Source organism: Cajanus cajan, chromosome 11 (assembly GCF_000230855.2).
Source record: "Cajanus cajan strain Asha chromosome 11, NIPB_CcT2T_4, whole genome shotgun sequence".
NCBI classification, from domain to species: domain Eukaryota; kingdom Viridiplantae; phylum Streptophyta; class Magnoliopsida; order Fabales; family Fabaceae; genus Cajanus; species Cajanus cajan.
This window is the reverse complement of record NC_138527.1, coordinates 9,915,674-9,923,853: the sequence shown is the minus strand read 5'-3', so window position 1 is coordinate 9,923,853 and position 8,180 is coordinate 9,915,674.

Genomic DNA, 8,180 nt, shown 5'->3' with positions numbered 1-8,180 from the left:
GCTTCACTCGTAGATGCTAGTATTCTTTACTCAGCCACTTCTGGCTCCTAGTGAGTATTATCGACCAACTCCTAACCCGCTAACTTCACCATTAGCGTTAGTATTCTTTGATCAGCCATTTTTGGGTCTTAATAAGTATTCTCGACCACCTCCTGGCCCGCTAGCTTCGCCACTAGCGCTAATATTCTTTGCTCAATCACTTCTAGCTCTTAGTGAGTATTCTCGACCACCTCCTAGCCCGTCAACTTCACTCATCGACGCTAGTATTATTTACTCAACCACTTCTGGCTCGTAGTGAGTATTCTTTGACAAGCCTCTCCAGGCTTTACAAGTATTCTTTCCCTAGCCTCTTCAAGCTTTACATATGATGACTAAACAGGTTTAGTTTGAGTGTTTAGGCTACTCTCATGGAAAGGATACATAAGAATATACACTCATTAAGGTATGCAACCTTAGTTTTTACAATAATTGAGTGTTTGATTTACTCTCACAGAGAGGATACATAAATAAATACACTAACTAAGGTTCATGTTCCTAGAATGCACTTGGAACTCCTTAGTCTACAGAGATGAATACACTATGGTATATTTGACTGTATATGCTCTATCTCTAGTTTCGTTGTTTTGTGGGATTGATATCACTCGGTTAAGAATACAAAGCCAAAGGCCAGCTAAAAATCCAAAAGCCAACCATCCAAGGTTTGAGATAGTAATATATATATTGTCTTATAGAATTTTCCCATTGCAAGTGTCCGTTGAAGCAAATATAGTCGTTCATAACTAGTTTGATCTCACATTTAATGCTTGAGTTCTTGCATTATGTTTTGCTTCCTGTAATGTACATTATGTATGTCTTCTTTGCCTTGTTAGAAGTTGTGTCTGAATTTAGCAGAGACCTAGGAACCTTTTTTTCCTTTTCTGGTCACGCAGCTGTAGAGTGTTGTCCTTATTTGAAAAAGTGATGTACTTTTTCTGACACATGCATGCTTTTGCTTTTACGTTTTTTTCTTCTTCTTCATCTCTTCCCTTTGATCACGCGTTTACGTTGAGAGAATTTGAGTGATCATAGACGATGCCTTGGTTTATCTTTTGAGACCTGATTCTTTAATTGCTTGCGTGGCAGTTCTTCGTCTGCATCTATTAGTCCTGTGCATCTCAATCTTGACCTCCATCTTAGCATCTGAGTTTAATGCTTTGACTTTTCTTTTGATCTGGTCAACAGTGTGAATGGACAGACTTTGTTTTTTTCTAAAGTGTCTTTCAGTCTATGTTGTCTTTCATCTTATGTGTTGTTGACTTTCATCTATTCTTTGTCTCATGCTTCGTCTTAATTCCTTATGTTGCACTAAAGGTTGTTCTTGACACATTTTCATCTAATATTGGACTCATAGTTGTCTGGTGCACATGTTGTACTTTGTCTTATTCAATTTGATTTGTCTGGTTCTCATGATGTGCCTTGCCTTAATTATTCTTTTATCATAGTTGACCATCTAGTTTCATCTAATGTTTAACACATCTTTTTTTTTCAGGTTTAGTCTTGTTTCGGTTTTTCTTCCGATACTTCAATGTCTCCACTTGTAGTAGGCCTCATCTAGTGTTTGTTGAATGTTCTTTTGTCTATGATCAGACCTAATCTTGATGCTTGGCTAGCTATCATCTGATTCCCTTGTTTAGTTTGTCTAGGCTTTGTAGATCTTGCATTTAATGCATTTGATCTTGCATTAAATGCTTGCTCGGTGATTTTGGGTTACGTGAAGTCTTTTGTACCGTTTGTATACTTTTATGTCTGGGTTCAATCATGACCTAGACATCTTTGTACTTTCCTATCATTGTAGTTGTAGAGGCGTTGTCTTTTACTGACTGGTAGGTGTACTTGCTCTGACACATGCAGCTTTGACTTGTGGATAAGCGCTCGTCCATTTTTCTTTTCTCTCTTTTTCTATATTGATTGTTGCAACCCGAAAATTTCCGATCTTGCGACCTATGATTTAGACATCCTTTTAAAAATCTCATCAATTGAGGAATGCCCGGACACCAGACTAATCCTTAATTGATGGTTTTGAAAATATGTTTTATGGAGTCGCCACCAATGTTTTACTCAAAACATTGGAAAAAGAAAAGATTTTTTTAAAAGGTCCAATAATGGCCTTGATAACCAGAATTGGGTTCGGGGGTCGGTTACGTGTAAGGAAGGTATTAAGCACCCTTACAGCGCCCTAAATCGGTACCCTATGAACTCGGCGGTACCCTCGTTGTCGTAGTATTTTTCGTAGCCTCTGCAGGCCGTAGTATTTTCGTAGCCTATGCAGGCCGTAGTATTTTCGTAGCCTCTGCAGGCCGTAGTATTTTCGTAGCCTCTCCAGGCCGTAGTATTTTCGTAGCCTCTACAGGCCGTAGTATTTTCGTAGCCTCTACAGGCCGTAGTATTTTCGTAGCCTCTACAGGCCGTCTGCTGATATTGTGAGTATTATTATGCTGGCCTCTCCAGGCCGCCTGCTGATGGTGAGTATTATTGTGCCAGCCTCTCCAGGCCGCCTGCTGATGGTGAGTATTATTGTGCCGGCTTCTCCAAGCTGCCTGCTGATGGTGATTATGTGATTCCCCCTCTTTTTTTTTTAGGACGTCTGATGAAGACGAGGATTGCTGGTAGGTGGTGCCCTTGTGATTATGGGCAAAGGAGTTTATGCGTGACAAGGATTCTAGTGTTGCCCCTGTCGTGTGAGTATTGTGATGCCTCTCCAGGTGCAATGCTGAGTCCTTTTGATGATTGATTGTTTGATTGTTGGTGGATGGTTGTGGAATGAAAGACTGCCCCTAGGTGGATGGGCAGGAGATGTTTGTTGTGCCCCTGTGTTGGTGGGCAGAGAAGTGGATGGTTGGCAGAGATTCCAATGTTGCCCCTGCCGCTTGAGTATTGTGATGCCTCTCCAGGCGCTTGCTTGTGGTAGATTTTTTTGAATTTTATTTTTTGTTTAGCTTTGGCTTTTTCATATTTGAAGCTTGCCTTTTCCTGCGATTTTCTTAAATGCTTCGGCTTTTTCAACATGTACGAAGCTTGCCTTTTTCTCATGTTGTTGTTGTTGCTCTTTATTGTCATCATTGGTAGAGGGATCTATTTCATGATGATGTTATTTGCTGAATCTTTATCGATGAGTATTATTTTGGAAGCCACTTCTGGCTTTGGTTAGGAAGTCATTCTTGGTCTTGGCATTCTCTTGGATCATCCTTCATTCAATTAAGGAGTAGGGCGCGATAGCCTCTTCATGCTTACAGACTTGCTTGTTTGGTCGATTCTATTCTATTCCACTGTTGATATGTCTTTGCTTAGTGGGATAGAATCACTCGGGGTCGCTATTTGCCACTGCTTGGCTCATGGTTGACTATTTAGCTTGGGCTTCGTCCTGATAACTCCTTCTGACTCATAGCAAGTAGAATGCATGGATGCATGGATGCATGGATGCATGGATGCAATGAAAATGCAAGACAAGAATGATTCTTTTATTTATATTTTTTTTTGTGTAACGCCCTTTCATATGCCCCTAACTCATATGCATGCGATGCAGTTTATGCTCATGTGTTTATTCCTAAAGATGCAATTCGTCATTTATTTTTTTTTATGTCGGGAAATTAACCTGTACGTATTAAGGTTAATGTTGACGATTTCTTTCTATCCATGTCAATCTTGATTACTGTCGGGATATGTTCTTTTGAGCCCAAGCTTCAGTGGCTCCTTGACTATCAGTCGTTGTGTGGTCAAGCGTCTCTAACCTCTGTTTGAGGACATCTCAGCCTTCTCTTTGTGAGTATTCACTGTGCATTTTCCGTGTATCTTTTCAGTGCTATTTAAATGTCATAAGGGTCAAGAGAAAAGAAGGAAGGAATGTTATTATTATTATTATTATTTCGAAAGGGTTGTTAGAAGGGATTTTTCAAAAAGGGTTTTTTTAGAAGAAGGGCTGGCCAAGGTAGGCCTTTGTGTTTAGGGTTATTAAACAAAATGTATTTGTTGCAAGGAAGTTATCAATGTGTTTTAGCCTTTTGGAAAGTGGAGTGATGACTTGGGGTCGCGCTCTGATTGAATGATTCCCCTGAGCTGTCTTTCGGTTTTCAACTCAAGTTGCTGCTTTAACGTCTTAACTTTCGCCTAGGTCACTCGGGATGTGTTTCCTAGCAGACATTTTTCTTTTGATCTTTTTCTTTTGCCTAGGTTACCCATTTTTACTTGGGGATTGCCTAGCAGATCTTGCCCTAACTTTTGCGCAGCCCCCTTAGTGGGTTTCCTGCCGGGCCTTCATTTTTTTTTGCAGCACTCATGAGGTATGGGATGACTTTATTTTATCAAACCCTAGTCATGTTTGAATTCCTGATTGTTCCTTTATTATCCTTTCCATGCTATTATCGAGTAACATCTTTGTCGCAAATACATTTTGTTTATTAAGGGTTGATGGATGAGGCCTAGAGTGAATATTTAAAGGGAGAAGAGAAACGAAAGAGTGTTATGGCATTTAAAACAGTACTTTCAATTTACATGTGCCCCTTTAGCAAAGCTCGAAGGCCCGGGCATGCCCCGAGTTCGTGATTCATACACAGAGAGATAGACAGAGGTTGCCCCCTAGAGAGTCATGAATGATTTGATAATTTCCAAAAGAAAACCTTTCCACTTGTTTGAACGTCGGTGTTTTGCATTTGGAGTGAAACCTTTGTGAATTCTTGCTTTCGAAGGGAATACTCGAGCCACCTTTCGATTCCAACTCAAATAGATATTTCTTATTTTTATATATCCCTACTTTTGCATAGGACGTATCCTATCGGGATTTTGATTTTTTTTTTCACCCTAATTTTTGCCTAGGATGCCCTTTACGGGTTTTCATCCTAACGGGTTTTTTGTATGCAATGTCTTTATTCTTCAATTGGGTTTTGTCATGTAATTCCCTAAAAAGCAAGGATTCGTCCATTCTTGACCATTCCCCTTATCCCGAAAATTGTTGTTTCCGCATGAGAAAGTCTCGATGTTTGAATCGTCAATTTGGGCGTGTGATGCCCCTAATTACTGATAAGTGTTTCCCGATTTGATGTGTCAGGTTCGCATTTGATTACAGTAATTTCCATTATCCGGCTAACACGCACAAATTAGATTTTCCTTTTTATTCTTATTTATTATTTACAAGGAAGGCGTGTTATCTATATGAAAGGTAAAATAGGATGCAAAGACATATGAGAAATTCGACGGATATCATTCTCATTGATTTTTGTTTAGAGAACATTCTTTGCATACTATTATATGTGCCTTCCATTTCTAATGAATGTATGCTAATGCACTATCCTAGGAGATGCATGATATTTATTTTTTACCTAAATTTTATTATGTTTTTTTTTACTAAGGCTTATGATGCATGATTTTTTTTTCTATATTTTTTGTTTTTGTTTTTTTTTATATAGACTACCCTATATGATGCTTTAGAGTTAGGGTATATAGAAGGGAGTTAAATTTTTATCATATTTTTTTATTAATATCTATTTGTTTATAATTCTTCTCTATTTGAAATAAATAAACAAAACAAATACAACACACATATGCTCAAACAAATGTACACCCGCGAACAGTCACGTTTAAATCCTTGGTCTGTGGTCCCTACAAGAAAAGTGCATTGTATAGGAAAGTTCTAATCTCACTGGTCTTAAGGCCCCCAAGGTGCCCCCATTATAGGGACCCAGTATCTCTGTCGCCGTCACCTGGCAAACTCTAAGGTCTGTCGCAGTATTTCGGGCTAGAGTAACCGGTTATCACCTTGAGTGTGATTTTCGACAAGGCTCGCAGGCTCCAAGGCCAAACTTGGGCCGGTCGTACGTCAACCACTCCCTATGTTTATTACCCTCATGCCCCCCGGGTGTAGGGGGAACTGTTGTGTGCAAAGGTTTGTGTACAATTTTTATCTCAAAAAGTGCAGAATTTAAATAAGCAAATAGATATTAAAACCAAACAAATAAAGCAAACAAAGTAAAGGAGAAAAATATTTAAATTATTATTTTTATTTTATTAACTTCATCGATTAAATGGGCCTGACCCTCTTAAAACATCCCCAGCAGAGTCGCCATCTGTCGCAACCCGAAAATTTCCGATCTTGTGACCTATGATTTAGACATCCTTTTAAAAATCTCATCAATTGAGGAATGCCCAGACACCAGACTAATCCTTAATTGATGGTTTTGAAAATATGTTTTATGGAGACGCCACCAATTTTTACTCAAAGCATTGGAAAAAGAAAAGATTTTTTTAAAAGGTCCAAAAATGGCCTTGATAACCAGAATTGGGTTCGGGGGTCGGTTACGTGTAAGGAAGGTATTAAGCACCCTTACAGCGCCCTAAATCGGTACCCTATGATGAAGTTAACGTGATAAGAAATAATAAATTAAATATTAAATCCTCTTTATTAATAACTATTTACATGTTTAAAATTTAAATTATACGAATGACACTAAAATATCTACATGATTGCTTTTATTATAATAATATTTATCAAAAATAAGAAACAAAGATAAAAATAAAGGAGAGAGAAGAAGATTGACTGAAATACCTCGTATCAAGCTTTGTTAATGGTGATTCTAGGTGCTTTGTGGCCACCTTTTCACACTACAATACCTCACAAAATCTCAAGAAATACAAGAAAGAGAAAGAGAATGTCTGCGATCGAGTAAATAGCTCCACGAACGAATGGATCGTATCGAATTGGAAAATGGAAAGATTTGTACAAGTTATACCCTTCGTCGCCACTTTGCGGAAAATCGTTAGGTATCAATATGTTAGATACCTGTGACTCGATTGGTGAAATAGTATCTCTCTCCCAAAAAGCATGTTTTTTTTTACCATCGCAAAAAGAAAATATTTTGTTGCGAATGAACAAGATATTGAGGAATTGTCTATACGTAAAATCATAATTATTGAGAGAAAAAGAGAGAAAAAGAGAGAAATTTCGAGCTCTGGACGAAATTTTTGGAGTCCCTCAAAAATGTGCCCAAGCTCTCTATTTATAGGCTTCAGACAGGGTCCAGAATGGCCCGTTCCAAAATCGGAACGGCCCGTTCTGGATATGGCCGTTATGTGTTATATTTGTACCTTAGAGCGACCCGTTCTGAAATCAGAACGGCCCGTTCTGTGGAACCAGAACGGCCCGTTCTGATTTCAGAACGGCCCGTTCCGGGGTACAAATTTAGGCCCCTTTGATTGGTTTGGAACGGCCCGTTCTGGCCTAGAACGGCCCGTTCCAACCTAACTTTTTTAGTCCTTTTGATTGGTTTGGAACGGCCCGTTCTGGTCTAGAACGGCCATTCCAACCTAACATTTTTAGGCCTTTTAGGAGTCTCGGAACAGCCCGTTCCAATTCCAGAACGGCCCGTTCTGGACTTGGGAACGGCCCGTTCCGATTTTGGAATGGCCCGTTCCGGGCCACTAAAAAAAGTTGATTTGGGCCCTCTAATGTCCTATTTTGCTAATTGTATGCCCCCCGGACGAAATTGGGTGTCTACATTGATGACTTCATGTGTTCTTCAGAGAGTGTGGATGCTAAGTAGTTCTTCTCCTTGTGACTTCAGATGCAATCCAACATTCTTAGTCTTCATCTGTATATTTGAGTCTCCGTCTGGTCAGCTATGCAAGCTCTTGACTCCGTCTAGGATGCTTTGATTTAGGTTTGTCCATCGTCTGTGGTCTTGTATCATCTGAGGCTTCATTATTTTCTTTCTTGTGCTGGACTTGATTTTGTTTGATCTCTTCATCTGATGTCTTGTTTCTGGTGTAGAGGGTGGTGCATACATATTCTCTATTCTTCAACTTGCCTGTACTTATGTTTTTATCTAAAATACTAACACATTTTTTAGAGATAACAATATGCATTATATTTGTCTCATTCAAAACCTTACTGAGAATTGTTTCGTCTATCTTAACAAACATCACACAACGAACGCAACAAAACATTCAGAAAATAAAACAAAAAACATTGATATTTTGCCTGTTCCTAGAAGCATGCATCAGGCAAGGGATTGAGGTCAATCCTGCTACCCAACAATTATTCCCACACCCTCGAGCGAGGTTTCTCACTCCCGCCTTACTTGGATAAGTAGAAGATGAAGCTAGAGCAGAATCTGGTTGATCTCCTTCTCTTGGTTCTCCTTGGTCTTCAGAGA